The sequence below is a fragment of the Schistocerca serialis genome, chromosome 6 (genome assembly GCF_023864345.2).
Source record: "Schistocerca serialis cubense isolate TAMUIC-IGC-003099 chromosome 6, iqSchSeri2.2, whole genome shotgun sequence".
Classification (NCBI taxonomy): Eukaryota; Metazoa; Arthropoda; class Insecta; order Orthoptera; family Acrididae; genus Schistocerca; species Schistocerca serialis.
This window is the reverse complement of record NC_064643.1, coordinates 764,176,805-764,190,756: the sequence shown is the minus strand read 5'-3', so window position 1 is coordinate 764,190,756 and position 13,952 is coordinate 764,176,805. Positions and strand designations below refer to the sequence as shown.

The window sequence follows — 13,952 nt, the reverse complement described above, 5'->3', positions numbered from 1 at the left end:
AGTCCCCCATTCGGATCTCCGGGAGGGGACTGCCAAGGGGGAGGTTACTATGAGAAAAAGATTGAATAATCAACGAAAGGACGAAGTTCTACGAGTCGGGGCGTGGAATGTCAGAAGCTAGAAACTAGAAAATCTGAAAAGGGAAATGCAAAGGCTCAATCTAGATATAGTAGGGGTCAGTGAAGTGAAGTGGAAGGAAGACAAGGATGTCTGGTCAGATGAGTATCGGGTAATATCAACAGCAGCAGAAAATGGTATAACAGGTGTAGGATTCGTTATGAATAGGAAGGTAGGGCAGAGGGTGTGTTACTGTGAACAGTTCAGTGACCAGGTTGTTCTAATCAGAATCGACAGCAGACCAACACCGACAACGATGGTTCAGGTATACATGTCGACGTCGCAAGCTGAAGATGAACAGATGGAGAAAGTGTATGAGGATATTGAAAGGGTAATGCAGTACGTAAAGGAGGAACGAAAATCTAATAGTTACGGGCGACTGGAATGCAGTTGTAGGGGAAGGAGTAGAAGAAAAGGTTACAGGAGAATATGAGCTTGGGACAAGGAATGAAACAGGAGAAAGACTAATTGAGTTCTGTAACAAGTTTCAGCTAGTAATAGCGAATACCCTGTTCAAGAATCACAAGAGGAGGAGGTATACTTGGAAAAGGCCGGGAGATACGGGAAGATTTCAATTAGATTACATCATGGTCAGACAGAGATTCCGAAATCAGATACTGGATTGTAAGGCGTACTCAGGAGCAGATATAGACTCAGATCACAATATAGTAGTGATGAAGAGTAGGCAGGAAGAATCAATAGGCAAGGAAGTGGGATACGGAAGTACTAAGGAATGACGAGATACGTTTGAAGTTCTCTAACGCTATAGATACAGCAATAAGGAATAGCGCAGTAGGCAGTACAGTTGAAGAGGAATGGACATCTCTAAAAAGGGACATCACAGAAGTTGGGAAGAAAAATATAGGTACAAAGAAGGTACCTGCGAAGACACCATGGGTAACAGAAGAAATACTTCAGTTGACTGATGAAAGGAGGAAGTACAAACATGTTCTGGGAAAATCAGGAATACAGAAATACAAGTCGCTGAGGAATGAAATAAATAGGAAGTGCAGGGAAGCTAAGATGAAATGGCTGCAGGAAAAATGTGAAGACATCGAAAAAGATATGATTGTCGGAAGGACAGACTCAGCATACAGGAAAGTCAAAACAACCTTTGGTGACATTAAAAGCAACGGTGGTAACATTAAGAGTGCAACGGGAATTCCACTGTTAAATGCAGAGGAGAGAGCAGATAGATGGAAAGAATACATTGAAAGCCTCTATGAGCGTGAAGATTTGTCTGATGTGATAGAAGAAGAAACACGAGTCGATTTAGAAGATATAGGGATCCAGTATTAGAATCGGAATTTAAAAGAGCTTTGGAGGACCGGTCAAATAAGGCAGAATGGATAGATAACATTCCAACAGAATTTCTAAAATCATTAGGGGAAATGGCAACAAAACGACTATTCACGTTGGTGTGTAGAATATATGAGTCTGGCGATATACCATCTGACTTTCGGAAGAGCATCATCCACACAATTCCGAAGACGGCAAGAGCTGACAAGTGCGAGAATTATCGCACAATCAGCTTAACAGCTCATGCATCGAAGCTGCTTACAAGAATAATATACAGAAGAATGAAAAAGAAAATTGAGAATGCGCTGGTGACGATCAGTTTGGCTTTAGGAAAAGTAAAGGGACTAGAGAGGCAGTTCTGACGTTACGGCTAATAATGGAAGCAAGGCTAAAGAAAAATCAAGACACTTTCATAGGATTTGTCGACCTGGAAAAAGCGTTCGACAATATAAAATGGTGCAAGCTGTACGAGATTCTGAAAAAAGTAGGAGTAAGCTATAGGGAGAGACGGGTCATATACAATATGTACAACAACCAAGGTGGAATAATAAGAGTGGACGATCAAGAACGAAGTGCTCGTATTAAGAAGGCTGTAAGACAAGGCCGTAGCCTTTCGCCCCTACTCTTCAATCTGTACATCGAGGAAGCAATGATGGAAATAAAAGCAAGGTTCAGGAGTGGAATTAAAATACAAGGTGAAAGGATATCAATGATACGATTCGCTGATAACATTGCTATCCTGAGTGAAAGTGAAGAAGAATTAAATGATCTGCTGAACGGAATGAACAGTCTAATGGTTGGTTGGTTTGTCTGGGGAAGGAGACCAGACCGCGAGGTCATCGGTTTCATCGGATTAGGGAAGGACGGGGAAGGAAGTCGGCCGTGCCCTTTGAAAGGAACCATCCCGGCATTTGCCTGGAGCGATTTAGGGAAATCAAGGAAAACCTAAATCAGGATGGCCGGACGCGGAATTGAACCGTCGTCCTCCCGAATGCGAGTCCAGTATCTAACCACTGCGCCACCTCGCTCGGTAACAGTCTAATGAGTACGCAGTATGGTTTGAGAGTAAATCGGAGAAAGACGAAGGTAATGAGAAGTAGTAGAAATGAGAACAGCGAGAAACTTAACATCAGGATTGATGGTCACGAAGTCAATGAAGTTAAGGAATTCTGCTACCTAGGCAGTAAAATAACCAATGACGGACGGAGCAAGGAGGACATCAAAAGCAGACTCGCTGTGGCAAAAAAGGCATTTCTGACCAAGAGAAGTCTACTAATATCAAATACAGGCCTTAATTTGTGGCAGAAATTTCTGAGGATGTACGTCTGGAGTACAGCATTGTATGGTAGTGAAACATGGACTGTGGGAAAACCGGAACAGAAGAGAATCTAAGCATTTGAGACGTGGTGCTATAGACGAATGTTGAAAATTAGGTGGACTGATAGGGTAAGGAATGAGGAGGTTCTACGCAGAATCGGAGAGGAAAGGAATATGTGGAAAACACTGATAAGGAGAAGGGACAGGATGATAGGACATCTGCTAATACATGAGGGAATGACTTCCATGGTACTAGAAGGAGCTGTAGAGGGCAAAAACTGTAGAGGAAGACAGAGATTGGAATACGTCAAGCAAATAATTGAGGACGTAGGTTGCAAGTGCTACTCTGAGATGAAGAGGTTAGCACAGGAAAGGAATTCGTGGCGGTCCACATCAAACCATTCAGTAGACTGATGACAAAAAAAAAAAAAAAGTAGTTGAAGTTTGGAGAGGGTGTCGATCTTATACTGTAGGTATCGTTTAAGATGGGATTGTACGAAATTTCACTCCTGAGAGAGTGAAATAGGGGATGAAAGGCTGTCTGAAAGTATATCCTCATTAAGGAAATTTTGAAGCTAGAATTACGAGAACGGGCATTTGGTTTCTCAGTCAGGAAATTAAAGAAAAGTACGTGTTTCAGCATTTTTGGTAATTCAACCACTATGCGGAACAATCGTCGATCAAAGTTTTTTTGAAAATAAATAATGAATAATTAAGTACTAAAGGATTTTATGGCTACATCTGTGACAATCTGCACTTTACTTCGCGGTTAGAAATTAAAAAAAAAAAGTGTTTCAGTGAAAAAAAGAACTCTTTCGTTACATTAAAAAGATTTTAAATCTGAGTTTAGGAAAATTAGTATTTCACTTCTCAGTTAGATATAAACAAATATTTGTTATGGGATGAAAGTTACTATGGAAATATCTCCACAAGAAAACAAAACGCATGATTAACAAAAAATTTGGACTCCTGCTAACAGAATCACTTTTTGGTCAGTATTACACTCAGAAAAGTCTATGCCTATATGGCCATAATTAGCGTGAAAAGCTTAGATGGCGTTGCAGTGTGTTAACAACGTAAAAATTCGATTAATTAAAAACAAAAACCATAAACTCTCTGCGGGCCACACAATGTAAGCGAGCGAAGCAGCGGGCTCGAAGGTAGTCTAGCCTTATAAGCCTTACATTGTTATGTTAGGGGGCGATGTAGATTAAGTAGACACGGAAGTGCAACTTCAGGCACCCAAGATCGCTGTTGCACAGAATTTACTGTCGTGACCGGTATCAGAAAACTACGTTGCCATCACTAGATCTTACGTGAAGTGTATTGCAAAAGATCTGATAATGGCAACGTAGTTTTCTGATACCGGTCACGACAGTAAATTCTGTGCAATAGCTATTTTCTCTGCTTCAAATTATAATTCAGTTTCTACGCCGTAACGTAGTCAGTTATTTTACATTTTAAAATATTGAAAAAAAAAATTTATTGTTTTCGAAGAATTCTTCTATCATATCTCTTCTATGTTAGGAATTTTTCAGTAAAACTTAACCTGGACATTTAAGTCTCAGGAGTGGATGTTACTATATACTACGAATGTAGTGCTCTGTATTTTCAGCTTGAGGGCTTACTTACACATCAGTATCTGTTTAAAAAGTGTATTGAGAATATAAGTAAAGAACAATCACGATATCTGCATTTTTAAATTTTTTGTGGTGTTCGTAAACCCGGTAGTACACGTTAATGAAAGTGAGCTGATATTGATAAGAGTGTGCTAAAAGGTATTTTCCGGTTATGGACCCCACTTACGCATCAGTATCTCTTTAAAAAGTACACTGTTAATATAATCCAAAAACAGTTAACGAATTTTAACTTCTAATTTTTTAGGCTAGGGATAATGTAGCTCCCCCACGTTCCCCACCCCCCAAATTGGAACATGTTTTATGGGAAATGCCTCGGCATTGCTAGGGTTAACCCGCAGAGGAAAGTGGTCCTCAAGTGTCATCAGCTACCACGTTTTGTCCACTGTTCGAATAGTCTCAGACATTTTCTATGGGATTAAAGTCGCGTGATTTTGTACACCAGTCGAGAAACGATAATGTTTCTGAGTTTTCGACACACCCGGAACCTGTGTGTACGTGTGCGCGCGCCTGTGGTCTTCTGAAGACGGGTGTTTATCTCTTACATGACGGCTCTGTCCACAATATTCTTATCAGGAACACTTAGGACAAAGAGTGATACTTTCTCACTGAGAGTACTGGTATAAGCATAGTAAACTGAATGAGTGACAAAACATCTCAAGATCACCTCCGAGCTGCACTGCACCCTCCGGAAATGTGAACGTCTCACCAAAACCTCGCGAAATTCCGGTCCACATAAGAGGCTTCCAGACAGCCGGTGTCAGATTCTATGTTGATTAGACTGTGGGAGATATGAAGCTGTTTGTCTGCCTCTGTGAACAAAGGCCTTTTGCAATATATTCTACTCTAAATGTCAGGTGCATGCAGTTCTCTTCTCAATGCCTGCTCCTAAGCTGGCCGAAACTGACCTACATTTACTGACAGCAGCACTTCCTTTCGCGTTTGAAACCGTTTATCACTGACATTGCGTGGCTCTCGTCCGAGACCCCTGTCTTTTTTTAAGGTTATTTTGTTTTTAACTTCCTGTAGAAGAAAACAATTACAGGAATAGATACATCATGTGTCAAAGATTAAAAATTTCTAACGCCCAACAACAGTTTTTTTGTTCTAAACTAGCTTTCCGTTACGATATTTTCCCGAACACTGCTCTTACGTCGTGTTGCATGGCTTGCGACTGATAGACCACTCCTAATAGACATGCTGGATAGTCCTTGTTGCTACACCAACAAGAGGAACTTCATTCTCGTTTTGGTCACAGGCATGACCAAACATGATATTTTCTTTCTACCATTCTGTCTTGCCTCCACATCGACTCAACTTCATTCGCTGGTTCGACACAGCTGACCGTCACACTCACTTTATAATGCCGTCACATACGTAAGCTGTGTTGACCGCCTGGTACCAATACGACAATCTCAGACAAAATAGACTATTACGAAGGATTCATCCGAATGGGATGGAAATTAGTATCGGTGATGTACATGTACGGGCAAACAAATGATTACCATTTCAGAAATATTGGATGATTTATTCAAGAGAAAGATCCTCAGAACCTCAGCAAGGCAATAACGCCTTGGTCCAACTCTGGCCATTACGCAAGCAGCATTTATTCACAGACTTTCTGGGTAGAATCCTGAGGGATATCGTATATCGTGTCAAATTGTGTCCAACTGGCGTGTTGGATCCAGGCAGGTATTTTGCATGGGGCTCATTGACTTCAATGATGCGCCCCGCTTGTAACCGAGCCCTATGATCAGCGTTTCTTGTTTTCTGTTTTTTTTTGGTCGCAGAGCGTATTTCGCTCGGTGAGCTTACTAGACATCACACTCGCTACAAGGCACTGGCAACAGCAGACATGCTATTGTGTGTGTGAATGTATACTTTCTCGGCACACAATACTGATGAAAAGCCCTCGGCTTTACAGCCAGGTGAAGTGTTGACATACCAAGACGTTTCGACGAGTACCGCGAACATTATAATTATATTCTAGCGAGAGCTTCTGTCAAATTGTTGCGTGCTCGACGGCAGGTTGCCTACCTAGACATGTCTCTCTTTCCGCACCATCTATGGATGATTACCTTTTTAACACGTTCCCATTTCGACACCTGTTCGTACAATGAAATTCTTAGACACAATGTTTATTTTACAAGATCAAACATTATGAAACTAGCAAACGAAGTGACTCAGTTCTGAGACACTGGATTCTTAGTGTGGATCGGCGGATTAAATCCTTGCCCGGCGATCCGGATTTGTATTTTCCGTGTTTTCCTTAAATCGCTTAAAGTGAACGCCGGAGTGGTTCCTCTGAAAGAGTAGCCTTAGTCAATCTGAGTTTTATCTACTTCTCTTTTCTCCCTCGTCGAGGGCAGGACGTTTGCTGCTTTTACGGAGCGCTGTCCTGAGACTTCTGGGCTGCACGGAACAGTAAGATTAACTTGCTGTCGCTTACAACGACAACACCTAAGACGAGTCTGACAGAACGTGCCATCGACTTCAGGAATCTAAAAAATAAAATGGAACTCATTTCACAATGAGTTAGTTAATATTTTTGGCTGTGTGTGATATCCTTTAGGGTATATTTTCTGTTGATATAAAGCAGAAACACGAAATGTACGGTCGCTTAAGTAAATAAAATATTCTTTTAATGGAGTATTACTTAAAACGTGAATGTATATAAGAAGCAATAACACTTTTATTTTAAAACCATTTATTGTAATACGATTAATGGTACAGAATTAATTTCTCTACTTGCAATCGAAAGCTTTAGAACAATTAAGGAGCCACATAATCTAAAATTCCTCCCATTGAGAAGTTCAATACTTGCAATAAATTTACCATACTATAGCTTATGTTAACAAACTTATTTTCTTCCAAGTTCGTTTCCAGGCACGCTTCCTTCGCTCTGTTTCGTCGCTCACTATTCAAAAAGATAAACCGCAATTAAACATGCCACATAAACCATTCGTTTATTTGGGTGTGTGCCCTCATAAATGTAAAGATAATACTGTATATTGCAGTGTGTTAATTCTTTACCAAGTCAGATTTCTAGAAGTTTCGCTCCAATGAATTAGTATCTTGCCAAAACTTTTGCTGACTAAAATAGACTTCCTTGAGACTGATTCAATAGTCGGTGGGTGTAGAGCGTGACACTAAGATACCAGTTCCTCTTTCGTCGGGTTTTGCCGTCGAAATTTGGAAAACTATACGTGATCGTAGACTCTTTTATTGGTTACACCGGCGGCCGGTGTGGCCGAGCGGTTCTAGGGGCTTCAGTATGGAACCTCGCGACCGCTACGGTCGCAGGTTCGAATCCTGCCTTGGGCATGGGTGTGTGTGATGTCCTTAGGTTACTTAGGTTTATGTAGTTCTCAGTTCTAGGGGAGTGATGACCTCAGATGTTAAGTCCCATAGTGCTCAGAGCCATTTGAACCATTGGTTGCACCAAATTTTTTGCTTTTGGGCCGTATGACAAAGAGAATGATTGTGAATCGTCCACAGGTGGAAGACTAGTCATATATCTAGTACTCCATTGGAACTGGAGAAGAAAAAGTGGTACCTGCACAAGAGTTTGTAAGTTTCAGATTGTCAACTAACATTCTTTGGTTACATTTATTTGCTACTAAGAGTGCTTCTACGAATAAGAAACAATTACTTAATCGTTTCTCCGATCATTATCTTCCGAATTTAAATCTGTTTTATTACACTTTTTCCTACCCGTATTCCTCTGCACAGAATACTTTTTTCTCTTTTGTTTTGTGACATAGATGCTAAACAGCTATTAAGGTTTCTAAATGATAACAAATCACTGGTACATTTTTGATTTATGCTCGTTTTCATTACATTGTAACCCACATGGCAAACAGATAAGTCTATAGTTTACAGCAGTTCAAAACAGGAAAATTTGCAAGGAATATGGGGCCCACATGAGAAAAAAGTGGGGGCACGAGTAATGGTATATAGGCGTTACAAGATGAGGATCGATTAAAATCCGCAAGGCAGACAACCTGATGTACTTAGATTCACAAATGAGAAATGAAAATCCAGGCGGTGTTGCACGTTTCAACAATGCTGTGCTGTTTTCAGTGTTCTCAGTAGACCTATTTTAATAGTTGCTTTAACTGTGCATCTCAATATTTTGTTAGCATTGAGAGGGCATGTGCTATCTACTCTTGTTTGATTGTGATTTAAGCCATTGATTTTGTGCGGCTGGTTCCGGCGGAGGTTCGAGGCCTCCCTCGGGCATGGGTGTGTGTGTGTGTTTGTCCTTAGGATAATTTAGGTTAAGTAGTGTGTAAGCTTAGGGACTGATGACCTTAGCAATTAAGTCCCATAAGATTTCACACACAAGCCATTGATTTCAGTTATTTCGACGGCTGCACAACGTAATATTATTACTTTAGATGTACAATCATATATAATCTATGTGACTATTAAATCAACCTTTCTCCTTTCCTTTCAGCGACATTTCCTCCAGTCAGAAGGACGAATGGTTCGTTTAGGTACGTATACCATACGGAAATTCTTGTTTCGGCTGTCGCCATACGCATGAAGTTAGTGTTTACATTATTTGTCTTTCACAGTTCCTAATAAGTTGGGGCATTAATTTTACTGATGTAAAATAGTGCTATGCAGTAAGAAAATTTTCAGCATGAACTGAAGTGCCATTTAAAAGTAAAACTTCCATTTCCTTAATAAATAGATAGTGGTACATACGATTTCTATATTATATCGGAATATTTCCCCCAACATTTCACACCCTGCCCTTGAGTTCTTCCTACTTAACCCTTTGGTGGCATCGTGAGACAGAAGAGGAAAACATTTGTTCTTGAAGCGAGCTCTTCCACGAAAAGAGAACAAAGAAATGGAAACAACGTGGAGGCAGTTTCCAGCCGCAAATCTGTGTGAAATTCTAGAACTTTCAACTTTTGTGCGGTTGTATACCGTATTGTTGAGAATGAGGGCTTCAAATTTGAGTGTTTTCTAATTTTGCAATTCGCAAGATTAAATGGCTCTATTTTTAAAGTTATCAAATTGACGCATGTTGTAACAGCGTATATTTTACTGTGGTGAAGAAGTGCAGTGAAATGACAATGGAACAGGTTCTGGGAACAATCTGGAGAAGCTTCTTTATGCTTGTGAATATTAGAAAGGCCCAGTGTTTTTATATTCACAATTGCTTCGATTTTGTTTAATAAGATTAAGGACTGGTATCGAACCTTATGATTCTTTATGAAAACCAGTACCTTGTTAAGACAGTAAAACGTCAAGCAGTGGTCTAGCGTCCACCTTCGTCTCTTAAAATCAATTCAGCAGAGAAGTGTTGACTGAGTTCATTTTAAGTGACTAGAATGAGCGCTAGATGACCACTTGAAGTGTTACTTTCCTAAAAAATTACTGGTTATGAAGACGACTCACAGGAGCGGAAATCAATAACCGTTATAAGCCCACCAAATGTGATCAAGACAGTCCTGAACGAAAAAGGAATTTTTAAAACAGACCGCGGGCTCCAAGTCAGATTTTATACAAAGTCCTTATTGTAACAGTCTGTGTCTGTTGCTTAAGAATGCCACCTTTTTGTTTTTTTCTTCCTCTTTTTCCTATCATAAAGAAATCTGGCTATCTATTGCTTTACTGGCAAAACTTTTCGAATAGATGAAACCGCTTCCTTACTGAACGTGCTCATTGGTTTGTTTCAGAGGTAGGCCTGGTCCAGTGCCTTGCAGGGTGAAGTCCGACTGGCTAGCGGTACCCTCTACCAGCCGGCAACGCAACTTTTATCTCGGATAGTTGCTAGTTTCCAACAACAGATGGACTCAAATCAGTAGGCGTAGGTGGTGATAGCTGTGGTCCACGTCCCCGCACGTGGGGAGCTTGGGGACCGGACACAAGTCTCTTTGTAATACAGTAGCGAGACGAGAAGAGCGCGACGCAGGAGGGGAGAAGAGAAGAGGGAGCAGCAACAACGGACAATAAGAGCGGCGCCTTCCAGAGCGAGGGTGGCTTTTGTCACGTGTCAACGGGAACAAGCCAGAAACCGGCCCATCGGGACAACTCAAGTGCCTATTCACAGCACGGCAGCTGCGGTGGATTGGTGTAGCAACTGAGGCCAACATTTTGTGGTATCACTGGGAGCATTTTCGATCAAATTAGGGGCAATACGAACAGGGATTTTTTTTTGTACCTCTACTTCCTTCTGGGGATGTATTTCTTCTGTGCTGTTGTGTACATACTACTGTGTGCAGTTACAATAATTCTTGCTTAGTGGCGTTTTTCACAGCAACATTTACCCAAATTGATAAAGGAGTAAATTTTGAAACCAGGCTGTAGGTCTGCTGGGTTGGGTGCGACCCGTCAAATTCAGGAAAATATGTTTTTCGGGTGGAAAAGGGTTATTTGGGTGTACTCAGACGCGCCACTATTTTGGCTGAGAGAAATTACCTCGTAGTCACACTCGTTTAATTTGTTATTTTTCTACTGACTAAGCACTTCCAAGGCGTGGAATAGATTATGTCCTATGTGGTCCCCATTGTCTGGATAAAGGTTCTCCATAGTCACTTTACCCTTTTTACCTGTGTATTATTGTGTAATAGAGACTTTATTTTTGACACTTTGATGACAACGGTTTTGAAAAAAAAACTCTTTGATAAAGTTCTTATGTTCAGCTGTGTTTGTGCAGTGGCCTCCTTAGAGTCTGCTTAGGGGAGGCCCTATTTGTGTAACATAGAGCATGAATGTGACGTTGTGTTTGTACGATGATTTGTTATCCTCATCCAACTGGAATCCGGTGTTCGTTGGCTTGCCAATTAGTAGATTATAGTGGGACAAATTTTGTCGATTAATAAGAGCCAACAAATCGAGGGATTAATATCTACTTTGTGGCGCGTGCCCTGTGCGTTCTATACACAGGCGGGCGTCTGGTACTGGTAGACGTTTCGTACTCTTTTTATACTGTGTGCAGGATCATTTCATGATGTGCTTCGCTTCTTCTTAAATCGTGCATAACAACTCCTATCGTTTGTTAAAATATCGACGCGCAGTCACGCTTGGAGGATTAAAAAAAATGCTAGTTATCAATGTTGGTTATGCTTCTGCACACTATACAAGCAAAAATATGTTGGACCCTTGTCGACGTTAACTGTACTAGCGCTTTGTTAATTAAGATAGCGATTAGAACATTGGAATGTAAGTACGTTCATAAAGGTACGTTTCACTCGGCTGTAGAGTCGTGTGTACGGAGTATAAGGTTTTTTAAAAGAAGAAACCCTAAACCCATATCATTTACTTGCATATCACAACCACATACTGTAAGCAACCATTGTTTGATTGATCTGTTTGGCATGTAATGCACTGCCATTCACATTAGCCCAATAAGAAATGTACGTGTGTGTTCGTTACAAAATGTTTATTTAGTAAAAAAAAAGTTCAAAACCATTCCGTTTACTTGTTTCTTTTCTAAACAACAAATTGGTTGTAGGGAAGAAGCCACCAAAAGAAAAAGACGGCATCAAAAACAGTAAGTATCATAATCCCAACAAAATCTAGACCTAATAAAGTGAGACACTCTCATTATAACGCTACTGGTTTCAGACGCTGCTGAAGTATGCCGTCTATACGTAGCGGAAAATTACTGATAAAGGTTTGTAGCAAGAGTTCGATGTTACAATAAATTCTTATATGAAAGATATAATACTAATTTGAACAGTGCTGTATCACAGCAACAAAATATACTTGCGGGTTTATTTCTTTTCGAAAGCAGTGCCTAAGTAGAGAAGATGCAGCCATAAAAGTCTTCGAATTCGATTGCAAATAAAGACAACAACAGACGCAGCTGAGTGGAAAATTACTGTGGGAATAGCATGGGTGCTCCGAAGAAAAGTAATTCACACCCGAAGTTATCAGTGCCCGGCGTCATGGAGGCAACAAGACTGAAGGGTTACAATTCTACCGCCACAGTCGACACACTAAAATCAAAATAACACTAAATCATGAAGGTGTATACACTACTGTGGTGATACAATTGACATTATACACAGAGTTGGGCCTTCCTTTTCGCCTCGCCGTACCACGTCAATGACACAATATCTGGACTCTAACCACAACACCGAGTATGTTCGATTTCTACATTACATTCGCGAATGGAACGGGGAACTGGAAAATGATTACTTATGTGTGTGCCTAATTTTATGTTCATATCCCCTACGTGAGTGATATGTAAGGGAATAAGGGATATTCGTCTTTCTTAAAGTACTTCCCCTTTCAGCTTTCCAGTTTGTGAAATAACGTTCCTTGTGATGCAAGGAAGTCTCTGTCAGTACACACGACCCTGTGTAATGTTCGGAGTTACCGTCGTGTCTGACAGAATATCCTAAGAAATTTTGGTTTTATATTAAATCAGTAAACGAATAAATGCCATCCGTCCAGGCACTCTATGACTGCAACAGAGGATGTCACAGAAAATCCCGAAATACTAAACGTCTTTTTCTACACTGGTTCACGGAGGAAGACTAAACTTTAAATTGTCACACGAACGACAGAATGGCAGAATAGCAGTACGTGAACAAGGAATAAAAAAAAAAACAAAAAAAAAACCAACGGAAACCGCTGTACAGAGGAAGGGCCACTGGACCTGACGGGGTTCAAATGGTTCAAATGGCTCTGAACACTATGGAACTCAACTTCTGAGGTCATTAGTCCCCTAGAACTTAGAATTAGTTAAACCTAACTAACCTAAGGACATCACACACATCCATGCCCGAGGCAGGATTCGAACCTCCGACCGTAGCGGTCTCGCGGTTCCAGACTGCAGCGCCTAGAACCGCACGGCCACTTCGGCCGGTACCTGACGGGGCACCAGTTCGAATCTATACAAAGCATGCGAACTAACTCTGCGCTTTTGTAGCGGAAGTGTATCGCAGGTTTCTAGAGCAGCGAAGTGTCGCAAATTTTTGGAAGAAAGCACAGAACATTTCCGTATGCCAGAAATTTCATCGAGCAGACGCACAAAATTACTCGCCTATATCTGTGACGTCGAACCATTGTAGAATTTTGAAACAAGTTTTATACTCGTGTGTTATGATGTTTCTAGAGGTTGAAAATGTCATATGTAGGAATCGACATGGGTTCCGAAAAAAAAGAATCATGCAAACACCAGCTTGCTCCTTTCGTCCACGAGACATTGAAAGCGATAGATGAAAGGGTCCAGGTAGACGCCGTATTCCATGACTTCCGGAAGGTGTGAGATACGGTTCTGTACTGCCGTCTAATGAATAAAAAAAGAGCGTACGGAATATGAGACCAACTTTGTAACTGGACTGAAGAATTTCTTGCAAACAGAGAACAGCATGTCATTCAGAACGGAGAGTAGTCTTCAGACATAAAAGTAACTTTGGAGTGTTATAGGATCTTCACACTGAAAAGACATGTGATAGCGATACGTACATATACACATGGCGACAGCATTGCATACACAATGTATAAAATGGCAGTGCATTGGTGGAGCTATCGTTTGTGGTCAGGTGATTTATATGAAAAGGTTTCCGGCACGATTATGGCGGCACGACAGAATTAATAGAACTTGAGCTT

At 40.8% G+C, this 13,952-nt stretch overlaps 1 protein-coding gene across 1 annotated transcript in view; it reads left to right on the top strand.

Annotated features, from left to right (window-relative positions):
• The window catches only part of LOC126485076 (uncharacterized), a 320,715-nt gene extending 308,914 nt beyond the window's left edge, over positions 1–11,801 (top strand). Inside the window, exons 7-8 of the mRNA XM_050108679.1 lie at positions 8,830–8,869; positions 10,067–11,801. The gene's annotated coding sequence lies outside the window, so the exon portion shown is untranslated. The remainder of the gene's footprint in view (positions 1–8,829; positions 8,870–10,066) is intronic.
• Positions 11,802–13,952: the final 2,151 nt, after the last annotated feature.